Source organism: Amblyraja radiata, chromosome 11 (genome assembly GCF_010909765.2).
Source record: "Amblyraja radiata isolate CabotCenter1 chromosome 11, sAmbRad1.1.pri, whole genome shotgun sequence".
Classification (NCBI taxonomy): Eukaryota; Metazoa; Chordata; class Chondrichthyes; order Rajiformes; family Rajidae; genus Amblyraja; species Amblyraja radiata.
The window spans coordinates 15,567,789-15,581,110 of record NC_045966.1 but is presented as its reverse complement, the minus strand read 5'-3'; the positions used below and the strand labels follow the sequence as shown (position 1 = coordinate 15,581,110).

The 13,322-nt window shown below is 43.8% G+C and overlaps 1 protein-coding gene across 4 annotated transcripts in view; it reads left to right on the top strand.

Moving 5' to 3' along the window:
- The first annotated feature begins 2,206 nt into the window (after positions 1 to 2,206).
- The window catches only part of fam13b (family with sequence similarity 13 member B), a 68,043-nt gene continuing 56,927 nt past the window's right edge, over positions 2,207 to 13,322 (top strand). For 2 of the 4 annotated variants that reach the window (XM_033029388.1, XM_033029387.1), the window contains exons 1-2: positions 2,207 to 2,442; positions 11,805 to 11,970. The gene's annotated coding sequence lies outside the window, so the exon portion shown is untranslated. The remainder of the gene's footprint in view (positions 2,443 to 11,804; positions 11,971 to 13,322) is intronic. The other 2 variants (XM_033029389.1, XM_033029386.1) reach the window with 2 other exon arrangements.

Below are 13,322 nucleotides of genomic sequence, written 5' to 3'. Positions count from 1 at the left end.
TGTCTGTGTTTCACATCTCCTCGAAAACCCGAAGCCGACGCGCTAACGGTGAAATATTTACATATTCCGGTAGAGATTTACCTCATGATGTCAAAAATCTCCTTGAAAACCCAACGCACTAACGGTGACATTTTTACATATTCCAGTAGAGATTTACCTCATGATCTCGAAAATCGCCTCATCTGAAAATTTGATTAATTATTTCTTGAAATTCTTCACCAACATGAGATCTTTTGTTGAAGTTAACGAGCTGATGATGTCACATTGGCTCTGCTCCTCGCGGCCAGCTGCGCAGTTTTCAACGCGTAGCCTGCTGGCCACTGTTTCTCACGAGCTGTGAGTTACGTAACCAACCCCCCACCCCCCCCGCGTAACTCGCACTCGGCCGGCTGTCCGCAGCGCCCCGCCCTCCCCCCCCCAGGGCTCTGGATTGAAGCCACTAAACACACAGTAATTTGGTTGGGCTTCCGAGGGCTTTAGAGGTCCCGCAAGGTCTAGAGAGGTCCAGAGAGGTACCGAGAGCTGCCGCCCCTTTGCAGTCGGCCCCGTCCGCGCAGCCCGCTCGCCGAGTTCAAGTCCGCCCTCTCCCTCTTTCTCCCCCCTCCCCTCTCTTCTGCCCCATTCTCCCCTCCTCCCCCTTCCTCTCTCTCCCCCCTCACTCCCCTATTCCTCACTCTCCTCTCCACCTCCCTCCCCCTTCCCCCCTCCCCCTATCTCCCCCATCCCCCCCCTCTCCTCTCCTCTCCCCCCCCCTCCTCTCCCCCCTCTCCCTCTCTTCCCCACTCTCTCTACGCCTCGATATAGGGCAGGACTGGGGTAAAAGGAGCCAATGAATAATATTTATATAATATCAAGGGGGGTGATTAGTGTGTGTGGGGGGGAGGGTGGTTAGTGTGTGTGTGACGCCGCAGGCTGCCCCCCCCCCCCCCAACCGCGCGTTGAGGGGACGGGACCCAACACGTCCCCCTTGGTCTAGTAATTTTATAAACCTCTATAAAGTCACCCCGCAGCCTATTCGTCTCAGTAACAATAAATCCAGATTATCCAATCTCTCCTTATAAATACAACTCTCAATTCTTGTGGTACATTGATGGATTTGTGGGTGAATGTGTTGTGACATGTAACATTGAATGATGCGAAGTAAAGCATTCTTAGTTTTTGCAAAGTGAATATGCTGATCCCAGCATGGAAATAATGCTGGCCTTCAATTTCTCTGAACTACAGATGCAGGAAAAAAATCAATTGATGATCTGTGCTACAATTTCAAATATGTAAATCTGCTCTGATGGTTCCTTTTATCAAATAGCACACTGTCTCCACAACCACACAATAAAGATTTGCCACAAGGATAAGGTTCCTAAAAGCTTGACAAATTTTGGAGCATTTTATCACTAGCTCTTATTGCAGACTCTGGAACATGTCGGTGCCAGATTTGACTGCAGCATTGCAGCATTACAATATGGTCTAATTCCAGCGTGCCACTCCAATACAGTTTCAGTTTTGATTATGGCATTAACCTACTCTAACTGGTGCACGCATTACATTATTTCATCGACACAAAATGCTGGAGTAACTCAGCGAGACATGCAGCATCTCTGGAAAGAAGGAATGGGTGACGTTTCAGGTCTCAACCTTCTCTCCAGAGATGCTGCCTGTCCCTCTTGGGTTACTCCAGCATTCTGTCTATTTTCGGTATAAACCAGCATCTGCAGTTCATTTCATAATGTTAGGTGATCAACTATGCTATTCATATCCAAAAATATTTAATTGCACTGTATTACATTTTAACAAGAGAAATAATGCAAATAATGCATTGAACTGTATTTACCAGTTTTTGTTGAGACGAATATACAGAATATTAAATATGCATTTGGTATTATTTACAAATGGATGCTTTTCCTGGTTCATACCGGCCCTATGGAGACCAACTATGCTATTCATATCCAATAATATTTAATTGAACTGTCAGTATTACATTTTAATAATAGAATGCATTGAACTGTGTTTACCAGTTTTTGTTTAGACGAATAGACAGAATATTAAATATGCATTTGGTATTATTCACTAATGGGTGCTTTTCCTGGTTCCTAGCGGCCTAGCGCTTTAAGCCACTGCTCTCACCCCGGGGACCATGGCAACGAGCAACCTGACAGCAACCGTTTGGCGGTGATGTCACCGGACAGCTTGTCTGTCAATGGCTAGCGCGGTCGGCTGGTGACGTCACTTCCGGCAGGCAAAGCTTCGGTTGGTGACGCAGATGTTGTCTAACCATTAGCGAAGAAAATATATTGGGAGGGAAAAAAAAAACAAAGTCGAAACGTAAAGAAAGCGATTGCAGGAAACGGTTCGTGTAAGATACAGGCAGCGTTTTCCGACGTGACGGCTGGAAATAAACGATCCCGGGGTAGTCGGTGCCGAGCTCCGTCGCTTAGGCCCGAACAAGTAAGTGTGTGTGGGGGGAGGAGGAGGAGGATCGGCCTGACTTGACTTCGAGCGGCAACGGATTTTTGTGCCGGCGACCGTTGGCACTGAGCACGCGCCGGCGGCAGGGGGAGCAGGGAGCGCGCCTGCGCGGCGGTCACAGCCAGCTGTGGCGGGCGGGTGGAGGTCCTCCTGGCTGGGGAGGGGGCGGAGGAGGTCCTCCCGGCTTGGGGTGCGTGGTGGTGGGGGGGGGCGGAGGAGGTTCTCCCGGCTTGGGTGGTGGGGGATGTGCGGAGGAGGTGGTCCGGGCTGGGGTGGTGGTTGGTTGGCGGAGGTCCTCCGGGAGGCGCGGAAGCCCCCCCGGGGTCGGTGGAGGTCCTCCGGGTGGCGGTGGGTGTCAAGAGCCAAGAATATTTTATTGTCATTTGTCCCGGATAGAACAATTAAATTCCTACTTGTAGCAGCACAACAGAACATGACAACATAGTACACTGTAAATATAATAACCGAGAGAAAAAGTGTATACACCATATATATGTATACACCATATATGGTGGGCTTGGGCACGACGCTGTCACTTTTTAAAATAAAAACAGTCGCCTTTGAAATAAAGAATAATAATAATAATAATACATTTTATTTATGGGCGCCTTTCAAGAGTCTCAAGGACACCTTACAAAAATTGAGCATGTATAGGAAAAACATGTAAGGGGAATGAAATAAATAGTAGAGACATGACTAGTACACAAAGTAAAGACAGAATTCAATACTACATTCAGTCATAATGTTTAATGTAAACGTCATGCTACAGCGATACATCCCGATTAGTTTGTAATAGTGAATGCTTTTTAGTCATTTGTATATGTATAGCCTTATTTTAACTCGTATTATGTAGTCAACGAACAAGAACCCAGCACGAAATTGTGCAACTGGCGTCCATGCCTTCATAATGTCTATCGAAGGCTGAACGTCTCCGGGTGTTCAGTCTGGACAATTGTTTTGATCTCTGCAAATCGGTCATGAGTAATTTTGTTTTGGGGGGTGGCAATGGAGGAGGTCGCATATCATTCTGGAAGGTTACTCGGGTGTTATCTGTGAGGCTATATATAGATCTTGTCGCCATGTAATAGAGCGTGTACAGCGTTGTTTTCTGGAAGTTTCCTTGTAATTTGCGCCAGGGCAGCGACATTTGGCGTTTTGCCGCCCTGCTTTCGCGGTTGTTTAGGGATTGAGCACCCTTAGTCATAAACTATGCTGTTCCAAAAAAATATATACTGAAGAAATATTGGACGTAAAGTTTATTTTCGATATTACGCGCTTCAGGGAACTGAAAGTAGTAGTTCCTTCGCAAATGATACTCTGTCAACATGCTTTATTAAGCTGTGTATTAATCTATGCATGCAATGAGGTTTCCACACCACTCACCTTTCTGATTCTTTTGGGTTTGAGTTTTCAACTAGCTTGTATTTAAGTTTGTAGCCCAAATGATTCGATCAACTCATTTTACTTCTCCGTTAAAATGGGAAGTTCATCCAATGCGTTTGTGATTTTTATTTTGGGGGAATTGGAGGCACTAGACTAATCAATCGCAAAAGCTGACGTTGCTAAACCCACATGCATCCAGCTATCTTGATTCAGATCGTCTAATTCTTCATATACCATTAGTCAAACCCGGAAGACCTCCACTTTTGGTGTTTTATTGGGTATTACATTAATCCCAGTAGTGGTTTATTGATGTAGAATGTGGAAATCTTTTTTGTCGTGATAACAATGACTCAGCAAAGACTTGCCATCTCAAATTGTTTCTGCTGATTTATATTGATTATAGCCACTTCACCAACCTACATAACATTAACATTGCCCCCTAATTTGTTTTATTAATTATCTATCTAGTTAAATTGCTAGTCCCAACTTTCAGTAGTTGGAAAAGGTCAAATTGAAATACTTAACTGAAAGAGCACATAGAAACATAGGTGCAGGAGTAGGCCATTTGGCCCGACGAGCTAGCTCCACCATTCATTATGATCATGCTGACCATCTAAAAAGTACCTCATTCCTGCTCCCCCCCCCCCCATATCCCTTAAATCCTTTAGCCCTAAGATCTAAATCTAACTCCCTCTTGAAAACATCTTGAATTGGCCTCCACTGCCCTTCTGTGGCAGAGAATTCCACAGATTCACAATTCTCTGGGTGAAGAAGCTTTTCCTTATCTCAGTCCTAAATGGCCTACCCCTTATTCTTAAACTGTGACCCCTGGTTCTGGACTCCGTCAACATCGGGAACATTTTTCCTGTATCTAGCCTGTCCAATCCTTTCAGAATTTTATGTTTCTTTAAGATCCTCTCTCGTCCTTCTAAATTCTGGTGAATACATGCCCATTTGATCCATTCTTTCATTATATGTCAATCCCGCAATCCCGGGAATTAACCAGATGAACCTACGCTGCACTCCCTCAATAGCAATAATGTCCTTCCTCAAATTAAGATACCAATATTGCACCCAATACTCCAGGTGCGGTCTCATCAGGGCCCTGGTACAACTGCAGTTGGACCTCCTTGCTCCTAAACTCAAAATTCTCGCAATGAAGGCCAACATGCCATTAGCTTTCTTCACTGCCTGCTGTACCTGCATGCTTACTTTCAGTACATGCAGTACAAGCACACCCAGGTTTCGTTGCACCTCCTTTTCCTAATCCATTCAGATAATAATCTGCCTTCCTGTTCTTGCCATCAAATTGGATATACAGGGCTCTCGCGTAACTTTTTTTTCCTTGTTGCCAGCCGGGCAACTCGGGCAACTTTTTAGGTTGCCAAATGACAGTTTAGGTGGTCAATTTAAGACTGCTTGCATGAGGCGTGCGATAATGTGCTCGAACGAAGTGCATAGTTACCAGTCAGAATTATGCTCAATGAAGCATTCACATATTATTTCTGCTTCAAATAAAGTCACAAAAGAAACTTATTTGCCAATCAAGACATGATATATACCACAATGACATGCAGCAAAGTTACAATACAGTATCTCAACTCTTTTTACACATTGCAATTAATGCAATTTATATTATTTCTTTCCACTACCCAACAAAAATGTGGTTGGATTATTCAGCGTATGATCAACCTGTGTCAATAAATCCTGGACCATGGTAACATATATGCTTAACCATGCACACTACAGATTGATGCAAGCATGTTTTCTGTGGACTGAAAATTATCATGACATGGCCATAGCATGGGTCGTTATTGCTATTGGTACAGAAACACTCTTGCTTCCCACATAATTTATCCGCAACAAAATATACAGGTTGCAAGGAAATTTCTAAAGGCATTTTATGATAATAACTGTTAAAACCGACTATACCCATCTGACATGTTAAACATTACACTAACTGACAAGAGATGGCCAAAGGACATAACTGCAGCAAATGTTCTTTTGGTAATATGTTTAACATAGAAAATAGGTGCAGGAGTAGGCCATTCGGCCCTTCGAGCCTGCACCGCCATTCAATATGATCATGGCTGATCATCCAACTCCGTATCCTGTACCTGCCTTCTCTCCATACCCCCTGATCCCTTTAGGTACAAGGGCCACCTCTACCTCCCTCTTAAATATAGCCAATGAACTGGCCTCAACTACCTTCTGTGGCAGAGAGTTCCAGAGATTCACCACTCTCTGTGTGAAAAATGTTTTCCTCATCTCGGTCCTAAAAGATTTCCCCTTTATCCTTAAACTGTGACCCCTTGTTCTGGACTTCCCCAACATTGGGAACAATCTTCCTGCATCTAGCCTGTCCAACCCCTTAAGAATTTTGTACGTTTCTATAAGATCCCCCTCTCAATCTTCTAAATTCTAGTGAGTACAAGCCGAGTCTATCCAGTCTTTCTTCATATGAAAGTCCTGACATCCCAGGAATCAGTCTGGTGAACCTTCTCTGTACTCCCTCTATGGCAAGAATGTCTTTCCTCATATTAGGAGACCAAAACTGTACGCAATACTCCAGGTGTGGTCTCACCAAGACCCTGTACAACTGCAGTAGAACCTCCCTGCTCCTATACTCAAATCCTTTTGCTAATCCTTAAAGGTGTCAAAACGGCACATTACCGGACATTCAGATTAAATGTATGTGTTGTGAACAGCAATGAAGATACCCAGATTTAAAAAAAATTATTGATAAAAGCTGTTTCCATCATTCCCACTTCAGAATTAACATTAAATTTTCAACTGAAATATCTCCTGACCAAATTTGTGAGGTATATGACTGACTGTAGAAGTAAAACCTGGATAAATCCGACGTATAGTTGTGGATGTTGCTCATTAAATATCAGTACTGATACTCCATATTAAGAGCATTGATTTGCCGTTAAAATGTATTCTGTGATAACGTGTTAACGGTAGCAGTGACAATCGAACACTGCGGTTTTAATGTTTCACATGTTCACAATTTAATCCATCTTTATGGATTAAAACAAATAACAACATTGGGATTTAAAACGCATTTGATTGCATTCCGTTATCAAACATAGTCAATTTTCGCTCAAGACATTTCCAACACAGTGGGGAGGGGCGGCAGCGCTGTGAATCAATGCGGGATGGATAGATGGCGGGGGGGGGGTGTGAGAGAAGGCAAGGTGCTGGATTGATGGATTGAGGCAGGGGAATTAGTGCGTGTTGGTTGGAATAAGTAAAATTGTGAGGGGAGAGTGCGGTGGATGTCAGTGGGGTTAAATGGGGTAGATCAGTACGGGATTGGCGGTGGGCATCAGTACATCGGTATCATCGTCCTGCTGCCTTGGCCGTCCCTGTCCACCGCCAAGTGCTGCCGCCAAAGGGAGAGGCAGTTGGGATCTCCTCGCCACCGCCTCCCCTCCTCCGCCAGCCAACAGAAGGTGCGGGGCCGAGCGGTGCAGCTGCTTCAGATGGCGGAAGGGGGCCTCCCCCCTCCCTCCCTCCCGGCCTCGGCGTGCGGGAGGGTTTGTTTTGAAAGCGGTATCGCCGTTAGTGGATTTGCAAGCAGCGGCCGCTATCAGGGCGGGGGGGGGGGGTGCGGGAGGAGGAGGAGCCGCTGTCACTGTCACTGTCCTATAGGATCTTTAGCCTCTGCTGTGCGGGGCTCGTCATTCGCTACGACCCTTCGTCACCCCACACCCCGTATCTTTGCTCCGCACTACGTCGTTGCCACGAAATGTCACGTTCCTTTTCTCCAGAGATGCTGCCTGACCCGCTGAGTTACTCCAGTTTTTCGTGTCTATCTTCGGTATAAACCAGTATCTGCAGTGCCAAGCTGGGCAAAATGACTCGGCATTTAGGTTGCCTGCCGGCACTTTGGGTGGTCATTGGCACACGGGCAACCGCTAATTTTGAGCCCTGGATAACCTCATATATATCCACATTATACTGCATCTGCCCACTCACCCAACCTGTCCAAGTCGCCCTGTAGCCTCATAGCATGCTCCTTGCAGTTCACACTGCCACTCAACTTTGTGTCATCTGCAAACTTGGAGATGTCACATTTAATTCGCTCATCTAAATCGTTAATATATATTGTAAATAACGGGTCCCAGCACCGAGCCTGGCGGCACACCACTAGTCACTGCCTGCCATTCTGAAAAGGATCTGTTAATTCTTACTTTTGCTTCCTGTCTGCCAACCAGTTCTCTATCCATGTCAATATCCTACCCCCAATATCATGTGCTATAATTTTGCACACTAATCTCTTGTGTGGGACCTTGTCAATGGCTTTTTGAAAGTCCAGATATGCCACATCCACTGGGTCTCCTTTATCTATTCTACTTGTTACATCCTCAAAAAAATCCAGAAGATTAGTCAAGCATTTTGTGAGTTGACTTGTGTAAGGTGGACAAGATTTGGCGTAGGTGAATTGCAAACCCAAATTTACTAAAACTTTTAATGAAGTTAAAGAATGTCTGAGGGGAGAGCTTGTAGAAAGCAGACTACAGTTAATATATAACGTTAAGCCTTTTTGAATGATAGATTTGGATTCTGCTCTGTAGTGCTCACCACAAAGAAGCAGTGAGCTATGGTGATAATTTTCTCTTTGAATATTTGTTTGCATTGATGCACTGATCTTAAACAGCACTGCCTACTAATGCCCAGATCTATCCTTGCTTTGCTGAGCCTTTAATTCCCTGCAGCTCTGTTTTGGTAATCAACCTTTTGTATGTCTTTATCAAATGTCTTTTGAAAATGTATGTAGGTTATATAGTTGTCCATGCCAGCCAAGATGCCATCAAAGCTAGACCCATTTGCTGATATCCCTCTCAACCTTATGTAATTGTCCAAATGTCTGTTAAATGTTGTTGTTGTTGTTGTTGTAGATGTTTCAACCACTTTCTCAGCAGCCCATTCCATATGCGCAACCTCCTGGCAACATCCGAGTAAATCGTCTTTGCACTCTTTCTAGTTTAATGTTGTCTTTCCTACAGCATGGTAACCAAAACTAAACACACCAACGACTTCAACGGCATGCACAACTGTAACATCTTCTCAACTCTTTTCCTGACTGATGAAGACCAGTGTGCCAATTTCAGGGAACTATGTACATGTACACTCCCCTTTGTCCCTCTATTCTACAACGCTCCTGAGAACTCCCTACTGATCATTGTGAAAGTCATACCTTGTGTTCACTTTCCAAAATACAGCTTCTCGCACTTATCTATATTGAACATCATTCCTTGGCTCGTTTACCTATAGATCAAGTTCCTTCTATAATTTTTGATAATCTCCACTGCCTACAAATAACATATACAGGTTGATTTTCCAACAACTGGTGGTCCAGCACCTCCTCTAATATGGACAAAAGCTTCAGCAGCTAATGGGTGTGTTGAATTTGCCTCCTGTGGCTGGGACTCTGGCCTGGCCGAAGCCGGCAGATCTGTTCCTATAGCTGACTTCTGAGGCTGAATTTGCGGGGTGCTATCTCGGTTCCGGTAGAAGTTGATTCCTCTCAGAGGCTGTGACCTCTGTTGGTCTGGCAAAGCAGATAATCCAGCAAGGCTCTGGAATCAAGTGTGCCGGGAAATCAGTGGCAGCCCTGTATATGTCTTCTGTGAACTTACTACCCATGCTGTGTACATTCTAATCAAATTATTTAATACATTTTGAGTAGCAATGAGCCTAACACTGTTTGCTGCAGCACATTACTAATTAATCTTCCAGTTCAAAAACAATATCAATTCCATCAAGGTAATCATGTGTCGAATTAGTTGGCTCTCCCTGGTATCCATACAATCTATCCAGATCATCCTACCATTTGGGGTTTGGTCAATGACCTTCCTAAAGTCCATAAAGACACATGGACTCTCATCAATCTTCTTGATTACTTCTTAAAAAAAATTCAAACAGATTAGAGCAACGCACTTTCACAAGCACCAACCTGTGCTGACTATCCCTAATCAGTCCATATCTATCCAAATGTTGGCAATCCTGTCACTCAGAATCCTATCCTAAACATACCACCTCTGATGTTAGTTTAAGAAAGAAATGCAGATGCTGGAAAATTCGAAGGTAGACAAAAAAGCTGGCGAAACACAGCGGGTGAGGTAGCATCTATGGAACGAAGGAATAGGCAACGTTTCGGGTCAAGACCCTTCTTGAAACATCGCCTATTCCTTCGCTCCACAGATGCCTCACCCGCTGAGTTTCTCCAGCCTTTTTGTCTACCTCTGATGTTAGGCTCTGTGTGATTTTACCCCATAGCTACCCACGTCTGAGGATGCACTTGGTTAGGCCCTGTGGATTTATCCACCTTGATGTCTTTTAAGACTGCCAATACCCCCACTTTGACAACTACGATATGAATCAAGACATTGCAACATGTTTGCCTCATTTCCTTGGTTTCCATAATTTTCTCCACATAATAAAGGATTAAAATATTTAATTAAATTATTCCATTTAAAATATTTCACCCCTCTCCTGTGGCTCTGGACACACTTGGCCGTGCTGATCTCTAAGGTGGCCTATTTTGCCACCTTTTATATTCTTAATATACCAGTAGAAATCATTGGGATTTTCCTTTGCTTTGCTTACCAGACCCATATTGTGTCCTTTTTTTGGCACTGATTTTCATCTTGAGCGTACTCCCACACTTTATATATACATTGAGGAGTTTGTTTAGACCTTCTCCATCAAAAGAAACCACCCTCTCTTAAATGTACCTCCATCATGCCTGTAGCATCTGTACTCTTGAATATTGAGCTGCCACTTCTGCCCTTCTCTTAGCCATGTTATGACCATTACATTCTTATTCAAACATATAAGATTATTAAGGGTTTGGACACGCTAGAGGCAGGAAACATGTTCCTGATGTTGGGAGAGTCCAGAACCAGGGGCCACAGTTTATGAATGAGGGGTAAGCCATTTAGAACGGAGACGAGGAAACATTTTTTCTCACAGAGTTGTGAGTCTGTGGAGTTCTCTGCCTCCAGAGGGCAGTGGAGGCCGGTTCTCTGGATACTTTCAAGAGAGAGCTAGATAGGGCTCTTAAAGATAGCAGAGTCGGGGGATATGGGGAGAAGGCACGAACGGGGTACTGATTGGGGATGATCACATTGAATGGCGGTGCTGGCTCGAATGGCCGAATGGCCTACTCCTGCACCTATTGTCTATCCCAGTCCAAACCATGTCCTGAATTCATGTCCCGTGCTGTTAAGCCTCCTGCATTCAAATAAATGGAGTTTTGACTACCTATCTTCCCCCTTTTGCAGTGTCTCTTGGTTGTCCTAACTATTAAGCTTGCTCTCTTTGCCCCAACTTCTCATCTGCATCATTTCTGCTCTGGGACTCACTTATCCAGCCTATCTAGTTCAAGCCCTCCCAACTAATAATAACAAATCTCCATTGCAGGATATTGGTCTCCCTCCAATTTTGTTGCAACCCGTCCGTGTGGAACTGAGCCACCTCTTCCCCAGAGGAGATTCCAATGATCCAAGAAACGGAACCTTTGCCCCCCTGCATTAGTCTGAAGAGGGTCCTGACCCGAAACGTCACCTATCCATGTTCTCCAAGGATGCTGCCTGATCTACTGAGTTACTCCAGCACTTTCTGCTTTTTTTTTGTAAACCAGCAGCTGCAGATCCTTATTTCTCCATTTTATTGTTCATTGTATTGTGAAAATGCAATGTTTTCTTGACAAACACATCTTCAAATCTTGAAAGTGTTTAACTATAGGTCAAAGATGTTGAATTTAATCTGCTTCATAATTTGTTTGAGAGGGCTTTTATTAAGGCTTTGAAGTTTAAAGGTAGGATATAGTATGAAGGAAAAAAGATACTAATGTATAACATCAAGGTTTTTTAAATTATCCACCCATTGCATTTTAATGTATTATTTACACTGCATATTAAGAATCTTGTTTGTTTCCTTTTCAGATTAATTGCCAAGAAAGTTTGGACAAATTCTGCGTTTCTTCAATGAGGAACTACAGGTTGATCTTTTGCCACAATCTCAAGCAACCATAGCTGGCTAAAAAATGCTTATTCACTAAGGGTGATTGGTGTATAAGTTATTTTTTTCAGTGGGTGTCTGTGCTCAAAGGTAGGTTTTCAGAGTTAGTGCAATATATTTTTTGATTGATTGACTGCTTGTGGAAAACAAAAAAATTGTAAGTGACTTGCTGCCTGGCATAAAGTCGCAATTCACTTGTGATATAATGTTATGATGGCCCAATAGGCGAGTTCGGTATTCCGATTAAAATGCAAGGAATCATGGGATTTGTCAAAAGTCACTCGCGATAAACATTCTCTGCAGCTGTGCTGCTGCATGAAAACAGACCTGCGTTTCATCCGTAGTCGGGATTGAACCCGGGTCTCCAGCGCTGCCAGGCTGTTGAATTGCTACTGGACAGTCCCCTCCCGAGTGTCCCATCCCTGTCCGGGGGCAACCGGAGTTGTTCGGGGTGACCCTGGACTGACGGGACACTGGCCCGGAGCCGTGGCGGCCCAGGCTTACAGCCAGCGCGGAGCAGACCTATGACCTGGGCAGCCGGAATACCGAACTCGTTTATAATAAAACATCCTTGAGAAATGTAATCTTTGGAACATTTGAAACAAGTAAAATCTGTGGAAATGGGCAGAAAATGAATTGTGAAATATTAAAAAAAAATATGAATTCTGCTAAGGTGAAAATTCGAGGACATAATGCTTTAATAAATTGAGTCTTAAGTAAGTATTATTTTAAAAATAAATACTTTAAATCTAAGTGGTAACCCTGGGATGTGCCCTGGATGCTTAACATTGAGAAGCTGGCTAAAATACAGTGCAATCAGAAAGTATTCAGACTTCACCTTTCCACATTTTGGTATTTTTAAATGGATTAAAAACGTTTTTTTATCATCAATCTACACACAATACCCCAGAATGAAGAATTGAAAACATGTGTTTTTAAATTTTTGCAAAGTAATTAAAATTAAATAACTGAAATATCACATTTACATAAGTATTCAGACCCTTTGCAATGACACTCAAAATTGACCTGGGGCTGCTTCCTGTTTCCATTGATTATCCTTGAGAGATGTTTCTACAACTTGATTGGAGTGGTAAATTAAATTGATTGTACATAATTTGGAAAGGCACACACGTGTCTATATAAGGTCTCACAGTTGACAGTGCATGTCAGAGCAAAAACCAAGCCATGAAGACTAAGGAATTGTCCGTAGACCTCCAAGACTGGATTGTGTCGAGACACGAATCTGGGGAAGGGTATAAAACAATTTCTGCAGCATTACAGGTCCCGAAGAGCACTGTGGCCTCCGTCATTCTTAAATGGAAAGACTTTGGAACCACCAGGGCTTCACAGAGCTGGCCGTCCGGCCAAACTGAACAATCGGGGGAGAAGAGTCTTGGTCAGGGAGGTGACCAAGAACCTTATGGTCACTCTGACAGAGCTCC